A 12,208-nucleotide genomic window follows, 5' to 3' on the forward strand; every position below is an offset into this window, starting at 1 on the left:
CAGGGGAGCTACAAGCAAAATTTAATACTGCTCCATGTGAGTGGGGTTTTCCTAATCGGGCCCTTTGTTACCAACCAGGGTAACACCTGCCTCCTTTGACTGTCACTCTGCAAGTGCCACCTGCAAGACACCGAGTACCTTCTGCTCTTACACCAAAGTTCACACTTTTTGAGAACTTAAGGCCCTGTTCAAACTTGCAGAAAGCAAACTGTGGCAAGAGGAAAATGCGAGCTTACTTCATTATAAACAAGGAAAAAAAAAATATTACTGTGCTTTTAAAACCCATTCTCCCACGGCCTTGCCATCTCACCATCTCCCTGGAATTTCAGATAAAGCTCAGAAGCAACCATTTATAGACTCCCAAGTATAAATGAGCCTCCCTGTTACTACTACACTCCCAGCCTTCAGTCACAGAGGTGCAAGATAGAAACTCAAAACACAGGAGGGCAAATTAACTCGGGAGAGCAAACCTGTCAGTCAACGCTGCTGAAGCAAGGCCACAAAAACACCTGGCTTAACCTCAGCAGCGACTGCCACTCATAATGTGGGACTTGATTGGTTGTCACCAACCAGCTTTGAAAAACAAGGGCACTGTAAAAGGGATGCTGAAACTCAATAAAAAAAGAAAAGCAGGCACCTCTCTACTAAGGTTTTTTCTCAAAGCTTCCCAAGTCTACCACCAGACATCCTCTCAATAATTTATACTGCAGAAATACAGTGTTAAAGCTAAAGATGCAGAAGATGCTGTTGGTATGTTGCCCATGATCTCGTGGTTTCTGCCAGGAGAGACCCCATCCCACCCTCCCCTCCATCTTCGGCACAGTCTAGAGGTGTCTGCAAGGTGGGAAGGGGTGGGGGGGGGACAATACCCCAGAAGCAATACTCTTTTTCCCCTCCTGGGATCGCAGTGTGGGCCCGCTGGGTTTCATCTCTGGGGACTATGGCAGAGGAGTCATCAGACTAACAATTAACGTGGACTGCAGCCGTTTTCTCTTTCCTGACTATTTTAAATTGCATGAAAGCCACGTAACATTTGATGGAGTATCCCACTTCCTCCCCCTCCACCCCAACCCCAGAACATTTCTTTCTGCAGACGATTAGCATTTGAACACAAAGCAGTGCAAGATTCATAGGAGATTATCGTATTTGAGCAGAACGTGTTCTTGCCTCTTTTTGGAAGCATTAGCTCTCAGAATGACTGTATATTTATTCATGCAGCTAATTGGAATATAAAACAAAAATCTCTTTTTCTTTCCTCCGAGTATAAAAGTGAAAAGGAAGCATGCATTTTAATTGACCCCTTTTTTTTTTTTTTTTTTACTTTTAATTGACACCTTTTTTTTTTTTTTTTTTGATAAGGATGGTAAAAAACAATGTAGTATTCATTTCTGCCCAAATGCCTAATCACAACATCCCCAAAATGCAAGGGTCGTGTTAGAGAAGAACCAGCTAGCAAGCTTTCCACGTTCCAATGCCTGTAAAAGGAAAGGAAATCAATGAATCAAGCTTCAGCCCTGCAAAACTAAAGATGGTGCAACAGCTGCGGGTAGGTCAGGTACCGATAACTCGTCTTTAGCCCCGATCATCTTGGTATTAGATGTGGAGCTCTGGGAACTGTCCAGTGGCTAGACAGTATGCCAGGTCAGGTCCATGTTCCACCACAAGATTTCGGGGTGATCTTTGGCAAATCTCAGCCTCAGTACGCCATCTCTATGAGAGAGATTTATAGTACTGCCCCACTTCACCTGGCAGTCACGTGTATAAATGCATTTAGGATTGTGAAATACAAAACTCTTGGTTCAGAGATGCCTTTTACTAAATCAGTTAAGAAAAGAAAAAAAAGATTGCAAATAAAATTATCATCTTTCTTTGCAAGCTTTTGGGCACACGTGCCCTTCAGGCAGAGGGAAAATTAAAGATGGTAAAAGTCCCCTTAGGTAGAAAATAAGGCACTCAGCTACAGCTTCATGTGGATGGATGGGGTTTTGCAGCATCTGCTAATGTGTTACCCGGAGTCGCAAAGATCCTCCGACTTCACAAGGGTTGCATTAGAGAAGCACCAAGTAGCAAACCTGATTGTTTGCTGGATAATAATAAACCGCTGATTTTGTCACAAAACATACGTGTTGTGAACATGCCATGTGTCGGCCTAAAAGTGGTTCCCAGCAATATGGGCAGGCTATTGGTCTGCCTGGATCATTGGTCCTGTCCAAGATGCTTGCCCACAGCACTAGCACCACCGCATCCTGGGCCAGATTCAAGCTTGGCGAAAGCACGCGCAGTGCCTTGCAAGTTCGTGGTGACGAAATGCCTCGGGCAACAGAGTCAAGTCAGCACCTCACTCCGGCTTCATCTCGGGTTGTCGTTTGATCAATAAGAACCTGGAACGTGCGAGACCCATTTTCACTGCGGCTTTTCTTTTTTTCCAGCATAACCCAAAAATTGATTGCAGCTCATTAACAAAAACTCCACTGCAACAAACCAATTAGTGAGACTCATTAATTTTTTATGTAACTTACTAATGTACATGAATCCAGCTGACCTTTCAGTGACTAGCCTAACATATGTTGCCAGCTTAAAAATAATGTTCCTCACCTTCTTCTCTTTGATTTATACTAGTCGCAAGGCATTCTGCAAAGAGTGAAGTATGGGTTTTCAGGAAAACAGAGAGAGCTTTTCTCTCCCCCCACTCCATTTAAATCCAGACCATTTCTCCCATCCCCAGCTGGCCTGAGGGTCAAGGAACTACAAAAGGGAGACAGGCCGTTCCACAGAATCCTTTAGAGCTCACTCCTAGCTGAAAGCAGCGCCCCTAGTTCCTCTGGGGTGTGTAAGAACTTCTTGTTCCCTGGCATTATGGACTCAGCACCGAGATCCTGGGAACCACATAGCACCTCATAAGCATGCTCTTCTTTTGTAGCTCTAGGAACGGGGCAGGAATCCTTCCCCTCCTACTCAAAGCTACGCCGCTGCTACTAGTGTTAGCACCGAGATTGTAGGAACCCCTGCAAGCAGATGCTCCCATTATTCTGGCAGGTCCCTCCCAAATGGGCATTCACGGTGCACACAAAGCTGGCTCCCTGCACACGAGGGTTAGGGACAGAAGTGACACGTAAACCAGTATAAGTGATCGGAACCCGGTTCAAACCTGTAACACAACGGAAGTTCAGTGCGCAGAAACCGTGCTTTCCAAATGGCCAAAACCGGTTTCAGATAAACCTAGATGGATGTAGTATCAGACTTCACCAATTTAGACGTCTATTGAACTTCTCTCCCAGTTTATTGAACTTCTGTCCGGATTCAAGTTAATTCACAGTCCCCCAGCATCCTAGGATGCTTTGCAATCTACTCGCACTGGGTGGGTGGGCTAGCCTTGGCCCAAGTTGTCTACTCCAGGCGAGCAGAGAGGCATGCTCTAGCGCCTCCTGGCTTCTAGCCTGGGCCGCTGCATACATGTGGATGCATTTCCAGAATCAAAAAGCGAATGCCTGTTCACTTGCTTATCGGTTCAATCTACACAGCTTAGACTAACCTGCAAAGATTGAATTGACTCAGCTTCGGGCTTTCCGACTGTCTGTACTTAACCTCAGGGGTACACGCTGCCTCCATTTGCTCACGTGGTAGAGCCCTGATGGTTCTGGTGAACCAGGGTCCTTTGCTGCTATGGAGAAAGGCTCAGGATTTACCTCTAACAGATTATTACAGCTGTTAATAAAAGTTTAGAAATCAGGTGGGACCTTTTCCTGAGCAAGAACCTCTGGATCAGGCATAAGAATAGACCCACATATTTCTTCACTGTTACTGCACACGTACTTGCTCCTTATAAAGTCACATATTGATTTTGAAATGTAATCACTAACATTTAAAGCATTCCAGGATCTGGCTCTAATTAGTCTTAATAACAGCTGAGAAATCCCCATATGCATCCCAAATACTTTTATCTGCCCTCTGAAAACATTCCTTCAGCTTTCTAGTATCCTGCGATACAAAAAAAAAAAAGTCCCATGAGGAATTAGAAACATTAAGAATATGCCACTGGCAGCAACTGCATACAAGTGTGGCTATATGCATGGCATTTAAAGGGGGGGGCGGTATACGAATTATCTCCGCTTGATTTCAAATCTCCCAATTTCAGATGTTTAGGTTCAAATCATCTTATAGAAATGCTCAGTTTGGGGAATCTCTGTGTCTTCCTCCAGGAAGAAGCTGCAATATCTGGAATGCTGGCTTGCAGAAAACACTTTGTAAAGTTCAGCATCTTTCGCAAATCCGTACTTAACCAAGAAAGGCAGAAAAGGAGCAAGAATTTCTGTAAATTCAAAGTTGTCTAGTACCTGTGAGACTGACTTATGTTAAATAATGCCCCTAAAATGTGGTTATCCTAAGTCTACCTAAAGCCAAAGCTCGTCTGCAATGCTATTATGAAGATTTCACTATTCTGGTAATTTTTAAATCTATTTTTTTTCAAAATTGTATACCTTTTCATGAGTAAGCATATAACCAGATATATAAAATGATCTGAATATTCTATACAGTTGTAGTAGTTGTGTATGCAAGTTGTGCATGGTTTTTTTCCCCCACTTAAAATACTGAATGCTGGGCTCACTTAATCAAAAATGACTGATCTTTTAAATTCTTTTATTATTAATTTGAGCCGTCAGTCTAAAAAATGATGCTAGACTACCAAATGCAAAGCCCTAATGTGCGGTTACCAACCTAAACACCACTGACACTGCTGTTGTGCAAGGTACCCACAGAGTCTTTTCCTATAAAGCAACCAAATAAAATAAAATAAAATAAAACCCGTTTAGAGGACAGGCGAGTAGTGCAAAATCTGTGACAACAGCTGACAGAGCGTAGCTTAGCGCAGGGGTCAGCGCATTAACCGTAAAGCTTCCTTTTAAATTAAAAGGCCTGGATTTATTGTGTCGGAGTCCCGCCTTACCATACCCCAGTGACACCATGTATTTGCTTTAAAAGTGCTTTGACTTTCTGTGCCAAGCTACCTCTTTTGGAGTCACCTCCAATTGATGCACAACTGTGCCACTTCCGAGTTGAACAGCACAGACACCGAACGCTGCAAACATACGGTATTAGCTGCCGTTGCCTACCAAGCCAAACATCGATAGCATATATCACAACAACTGAAACAAACCCTTTCAAACCGATCCACGCAGAACTCTGCACCTCCTCAAGGCAATTCGCAGCTTGATTCGGCAGTTTACAAGATGTATTTGATGTTTCTCTCTTGAAAAGTTAAATCCCTATGGTTCCTCCACGCAGCAGTCGGCATTGCTTATTGCCAAGGCATGCAGAAGTTGCCCCTGCCATCTGGACCCTGCCGTCTCCCTCACTCTGCGAGGCGAATTAGACTTACAGGATTCCTGCTTTGCTCTTGTCTGTGTTGCTGTTGTGATAGTTTTTAGCACTTTACCAAGCACAGAATTGAAGAGTTTGCAGAATAATTTAATTCTGTTAGCTAGAGAAAGATAGGAAACCATTCAGCTTGAGCACTTCGAAGACACCTACTTTGTAACAGCTGTTTCTTGCAAGGGGGTTTTATAAACATATTTTTATAGGCATTTCTGGACTTTGCACTGAAATGCCTTCCCTTGCTATTTTTGTACTCTTCATGTGGCAAAAGTGGCTTTTGTCCTTTACTAAGGTATCAGAAGCTAGTATAAATGACCACTCTGGGTCTGATCTTACTTGTACTGTTGTTCCAATAACGTGCCTCTACTTTACACAGCTGTAAGCAGGAGTTAGGCCTTAGGGGCCAGATTTTCAAGAGCAGGAGAACGGGTTGCAAGCATTGCTGAAAATGTGCCCCAGCAGTGAGTACCGAGCGCCTGAGAAATCCCGCGGTATATCCCTCTATACAAGCAGCCTCCATACACCAGCCTCAAGGATCAGCACAGCTCAGCCACCGAACCCACCAGTAAAACCATTCCTACAAAGATGCAGCCTGAACTGGTGAACAGACTGGGATGAAATCCTGCCCACACTGAATCTCATAAAGAGTTTCACGACAGATTTCAGTGGAAACAAGAGTTCACCCAGGAAGGGAGAAGCCCTGGGTACTCTACCCTGTTCCACACTGCGTGGCCATATCAAGCCACTCAAGCTCTTTCTTCCTCGGGCTTCCAACTCTCCCCATCTGTAAAATGGATCCACCCCCCGTCATAAAGATGCTTGATTGGAAGTACAGCCGAACGGCATGCCCCTTGAAAGTGTTATGTAAGCAATGCTTCCATAGAAGGGTGTATTTGCAAATTTTCTACCATTTCCTGGGGCATTTTTTTTTTCAAAATGGCAAATTTGAGAGCAAGGAAATAATAGATTTGGAAAAGAAATAAGCACATATAAAAGTAAGGATCGCTATTGCCAATTTCTGATGCGGAGACCTTTGCTGAAACATAAGCGGTTTTCTTTGGACTTTCTCTACAAGAGATATTCTAAAGCTGATTTCATTCACCTTCCTTTAGCATATCCAATCATTCTCTGCAGTAATCTCAGCATAGGTTAAATTTTGGATCAACAGCAGTCAAGAAGGTCTAACAACAACTTTCAAAAACCCTTCTTTGTTTCATTCTCAATTCCCCTTCCCCTAGTCCCCAAAATCAGCCAGAGCGCCAAAGTGTCTAAAATCGTCCATTGGCAGGGTAAAAGTAAATATTAAATTGCAGCATATTTTCTTTTCAAATTGCTACATACTGGCAGCCAATCTATGCTGAACATTTGGTTTTTACTCTTCTTTGACCCCAAGGGGTTAAATATAATCATAACGTTGCTTAAAACAAACACCTTATTCTAAACAGTGCTAATCCCATCTATTACCGACCGGGTCAGAAATTTGGATATAGTCCCAGACCACTAACCACGTTCTGGTTAGTACGGTTGTGAATTTGCACAATTTTAACCTGAGGAATTTGAGACTTTTCCCTCCTGAGGGCAAGAGAGCTTTACTTTTTTTTATTATTATTATTATTTTTTATTTTTTTTTTGGGTATAAAGAAAAATCGCTACTGCTGAAAAACTGTCATAATCCCCTGCAGTGCAAGAATGGTGTTCAATTGTGAGGGTTTTGCATGTGCTCTTTTAAAACTCCCAAATGGTAATAACTACACTTGGAACAGCTTGGACAAATTGCATGTTGGGAGTCTCAGCAATCAGTTCAACATTTTGTATCCGATTATTGCCAAGGGTTTGTGCGTTCCTTGTTTTGTGATTAACAACAAAAACAGTGCAACAGAAACGCAACCAGTGCAACAAAAGGATTAATAGCCTTCAATAAATGAAAATGAAATCACCCACCAGGAAAAAGAAACATGGCACATTGGCTAATTTGGTCTTATTGGCCAACAGGGCTTCAGCTAGTACAAGTGGCTCATGCTTAGTGATACAGATGCATAGAAAAGTGAGGTTGGGAGAGACCTTTGGAAGTCATCTAGTCCAGCTCCCTGCAGAATGAGCCCTATCCAAACCATCCCATCCCATCCTATGACTAAAATTACACAATCAGCCATCACACAACTGCAAGACACAGCACCGTAAAGCAGGGGGACAACAGCAGGCACAGCCTTGCTTTTCTTCCTCTCTGGCCTGTCAAAGACCTTTTCAGACACAAGGCAGACAAGGTTCCTTGGGTGAATCTGATATCTTTTATTTTACAACCTACATGCCTTTTCAGACACAAGACACTCAATTTTACTCCCTGCCAAACGTTTAATTAAATATAGGCAAAAAATGCAGTTGCATTTCTCGCACCATGACTTCCTCTGCACAGCCCATCCAGATGAGCACTTAGTTTTACTGCCCATCTGTAACTCGGCAACATACTACCGGAGTCAGATTATGTTATATGGGTTTGTCGGCGGTCTCAGGGATCCATGAAACCCTTCACGTACGTAGAATCGGGGAGGGGTGGTGTGGCGAGTGCTATGCACCAGGCTTTCATGCTGGCACACACTGCAGATGCAGCTGAATCACACCAATGTGCAAATGGTAATGGCGATGGTATAGGCAATGGTATGCACATGTACTGAAAAGCAAGAGGCTGATCGTAAGAGAAGTCTGCCATGCCACTGTAGGAGGAGCAGCGTGGCCTTGGTCTGCTGAAATCAAATCCGTCAGTTTGATACGCAGAATAACCACACTAAAAGAATAAGGCTGCAAAGTCAAACACCCGAAAGTTAGACAACACCTGAATGAAGATTGCCTGAGCCCCCTAACTTCATGCTTCCTGCGCACGTGCATTATGATGTTCTAATTACCTATATATACTGGGGGGGGTTCCCCAAAGGGACCCTGCTTCATCCAATGTGTAAGATGGATGGTGTTCACCTGATAGAAACCTATTCAATTTGGTCCTCAGTGGGTGGCCCCATGCTTTGTTCATCAGGCACTAGTCAAGCCTTGTGCTTAGTTCATGTCTGCATTTGCTTGTCTACAGCCGTCCTTCACCATAGTTTGATTGCTTCACTAACAGCAATTAATTTTTCCTCGCAACACAGGTTACAGCCTCATCCCTATTCCACAAATGCAAACTGAGGCAGAGTGGCTAGAGACAGATGGGGGGCACCTAATAAAGAGACTCAGAGCTTTCTTTTCAGAGTACATAATATTACATAGTGCTCTCTAGGCATCCAGAAAATGAGGGGTGTGCAAACAGCAGCTATTTGGGAAATGTCTGGTGCACCCCACCCAGCAGCATGCAGGCACGCTGGGGCAGAGAGACAGAGCTTCTTACTGCCTCCACTATAAGGGGACCCTGCCTCCTTCAATCCCTCTCCCAACTTCCCCAGGGAACAAAGCAGGGATCTTGGAGACCATAGCTTCCGTCTAAGCAGAGCCACAATTCAGCCCCCAGAGCAGCTCCCATCCCTTGTCCGGCAGTTCAAATCTCCTCTACCTTTGACTCAGACAGCTTCCTCCTCCTCCCCACCAGCTGAGCATCGCCAAGCAGCGTGCCGCACAGGAAGGCAGTCTATCCTAATGGCTAGGGCTGCATCACAAACCTGGAGAGCAAAGCCATAGGCAGCAGGAGAGATGAAGCCGAGTGTCCAGAGCCAGAAAGCGCAGTCAGACGGGGAGTGAAAAGCCAGGAGGTCCAAGGTGGGAGTGGAGAGCCAGAGACAAAAGGCTTGTGAAGGGGCAAGCAGCCGGCAGTCCTAAGGGAAGTCCAGCTGCATGCAGCCAGGGTGGCAATTGGGCACAGCTGGACCCAATTAGGACTGATGCAGCTCTCTGCAGATCTCCCACTCCCTGCAAGCCTTGCAGAGCAGGTCACAAATGCAAGTGGTCAGAGGTCTCTAACAAGGCCAAATCTGGGCAGATTTTCACAGAGCTGTGACATGACACATCCCTACCACAAAAGCCACCCTAAAGCCAAGTTTCAGGCCCCTGCTCCACCATGCAGGGACACTAGGCGTTTTGGAAGGAAAGGTCCCCAGGCTCCCTTATCATGGGTAAAAGGCATTTATCCCCCACTGGCTTCGCTCTCTGAAACAGCCAAACTATTCTGACCAAAATTTTCTGGAACCATTCAGCCTGAGGCAGACACCCAGCATGGGTGTCTGGAGTCTTTCAAGCAGCATTAGTAATCAGCAGTGCCACTGGCCCCACCAACAGCATGCAAACCTTAAGGGATGCTCTAATCCCAGTCTTTACTTTAGGCCCGGTGCTGTTGTCTCCTCCAGAGCTGCAGGAGGAGTGCCGTTCTCTACATTTACGTCCTGTGCATGACCCCAGATTTACTAGTCGCAGGTACTTCGCTGCAGCACACTCCCATCGAGCTCTTTCCGAGTAGAAGTTACTGCCCTGCTTCATGCAGCCTGTCCCAAACACAATTTCTTCATCTTTTAATCTTGTAAGCAGAAATGCCAGTGTGAAAATACTGTGTCACAAAGACCTACAGCTAACCCCAACTCTTTTATGGAGCAAGTTATTTATTCCCTGCTGTGAGCCTTCCTGCTTTTACTGGCCATGTCTTTTATCGGCAAGCACCTTTTGAGCCGACGTCCCTTTCTGAATCTCATCAGAAAATGTTTCTAAGTATATTTCTAATCCATTTGTGCAGCATGGAATTCAAAAAGCTGAATTTTTTTTTTTTTTTTTAAGTCTTTTAACTTGGGAGTTTTCAACCTTTTTTCATTTGCGGACCCCTACAAAATTTTGCGTGGAGGTGCGGACCCCTTCCAGTTGTAAGTGGATACTTTTGATTGATCACAACCATCTTTGGCTGACCCCTTAGACATCACGGGGTCCACAGACCACAGTTTGGAAACTACCATTTTAACTGCATCCAAGTAGCTTTGCCACATTTTTCTAGCACTTCCAGCAATTCAGGATGAACCTCTTGAGCCCCACCGAGGGGGCCAAAGGTGTCCATTTGCAGTGCTAACCGATAACTAAACCTGCCAGATTCGAGGGCGTTTAAGAATCTGGATCCAAATGTAATTTTATCAGGCATGAGGCCATTTCTAGTCAGCATCCAAACAATTGGGATTAAGGAAGAAAAGCAAAGATAATACTCATGGGCGAAGGGGCGGGTAAGCGGAGAAACAGCAGCTAACGGAGAATGCGAGAGACTTAGAGGTACCGCTGGCCTTTGGGAGAGAACAAATGCAACTACAGGCTTTGAAGGAGAGCTGCAAAACTAACTGGGCAGAAACCAGGCATGCAAGGGTGTCTCCGGCAGCAGAGACAGAGAAAAAGCACGAAAAAGAAAAAAAAATACAACAGTCCCGGAAAGTCAGGTAGGCAGAGAGAGTCTCACAAATCTCTCCGGCACAAAGAAGATATTTTCACCTATGTGCATGGAGCCATCACAATAAAGTGCTGACTGACAGACCGAAGCTGTGCAATTTAAAGCAGAACATGCAGAATAAACCTCATTGTTAGGCCCCCCCCAAGCCAACGCATTATGAAAGGCATTGCAAACAACAGTCTGCCTCTCTGTCTCCGCATGGGATCCTTCCGCCTCATCACGCGCTTGCTTCAAACTGCTTTTCTGATCATTCCTCTCCCTTTGAAATGGCTGATTCATGTATAATAATCAAGCTTTTGTGTTTAATGTTTCTGATTCCACTTAGTCACTCTCTTCCCTCCCCACTCCCCACCCCTCGTTGTAGGTTCATTTTAGTGACACCTTCCTTTTTGGTTTCCCCTCTGAGAGGCTTCATTTCTCCCTCTAATTGAATTGTTGTCATGGAAATCATCCTTCCTCTCGCTCTTTTTGAAAGGCTTTAAAACACCGGCCCCCTGCACTGTCACTTTTCTCGGTGACAGCAAATCAGCCCCGCTACATCTCTTCCCTGAACGTGGAAGCAGCAGACTACAGTTATTTCTGCAGAGTCGACAACAGTAGAGCCCCATGAGGTTGGCAGCAAGGGCTGTGCCACTGGGTCCCGAACCCAAGGTCACAGCCCCGTTGTGCCTGCATTTGCAAGGATAGCCATGAGCCTCGCAGGACCAACATATAACACTGGGGCTCGCGAGCAAAGCAAGATCTCAAGTATCGCCCATGCAAAAACCCCGGGCACTGCCGACGTGGGCAAGCTTCTGCATTTCTACAGCCGAGGTTTCTGATCTGAATAGGGGTCAGACGCTACACTACAGTAATGTCCTTAAAACAATTAATATCTCATTACCCCACTAATCTGGTGGTATCTTTCCAGTTCATGAGTCACTAACCACCAAATATCAGGCATGTTTGTAGTGACTTGTTTTTATGTGAGATATAAAATAATTTGGCGGTCAACAAAGCTTTTTCATTTCTCCGTGCTAAAAGGATCATTGCGAAGAATCAGACTTGACAAACTGCCAGCTCGAGCATCACTGGCTCAGGAAAAAGCACAGGGCCAGGGTTATTTTATCTGGCCCCAACATGAGAAGCAGTGAGGAGTCGAACTCAAATGAAGAGCTGGGTGGAGTGCCAAAGTCCAGTCGGTGCTCCTGCCTCTCCAAAATTTCACACAAGGATTGGTTCGGTCATCTGCAGACGTGGGGGACGCTGCCAGATCCAGAACCACATTCAGATCCAAAACAGCATTCAGATTTTTAAAGCACCAAACAATTCAGATTTCTTTGAAAAATCTGGATTCTTATCTGTTGCTTCTCCGACCTGCTCACACCTTCCAGCTTTGCAGAATTTGACTGAAAAGCACAAGCCGGCTTCTTAAGAGTGCTGCATTTCTTCATGCCAAAG

The 12,208-nt window shown here is 44.9% G+C and overlaps 1 protein-coding gene across 1 annotated transcript in view; it reads right to left on the reverse strand.

Annotated features, from left to right (window-relative positions):
• TMEM132B (transmembrane protein 132B) overlaps nt 1-9,140 on the reverse strand; it is a 301,506-nt gene extending 292,366 nt beyond the window's left edge. Inside the window, exon 1 of the mRNA XM_014518020.2 lies at nt 9,018-9,140. The gene's annotated coding sequence lies outside the window, so the exon portion shown is untranslated. The remainder of the gene's footprint in view (nt 1-9,017) is intronic.
• Between the last annotated feature and the right edge of the window lie 3,068 nt (nt 9,141-12,208).

The sequence above is a fragment of the Alligator sinensis genome, unplaced genomic scaffold (genome assembly GCF_000455745.1).
Source record: "Alligator sinensis unplaced genomic scaffold, ASM45574v1 scaffold628_2, whole genome shotgun sequence".
Taxonomy (NCBI): domain Eukaryota; kingdom Metazoa; phylum Chordata; order Crocodylia; family Alligatoridae; genus Alligator; species Alligator sinensis.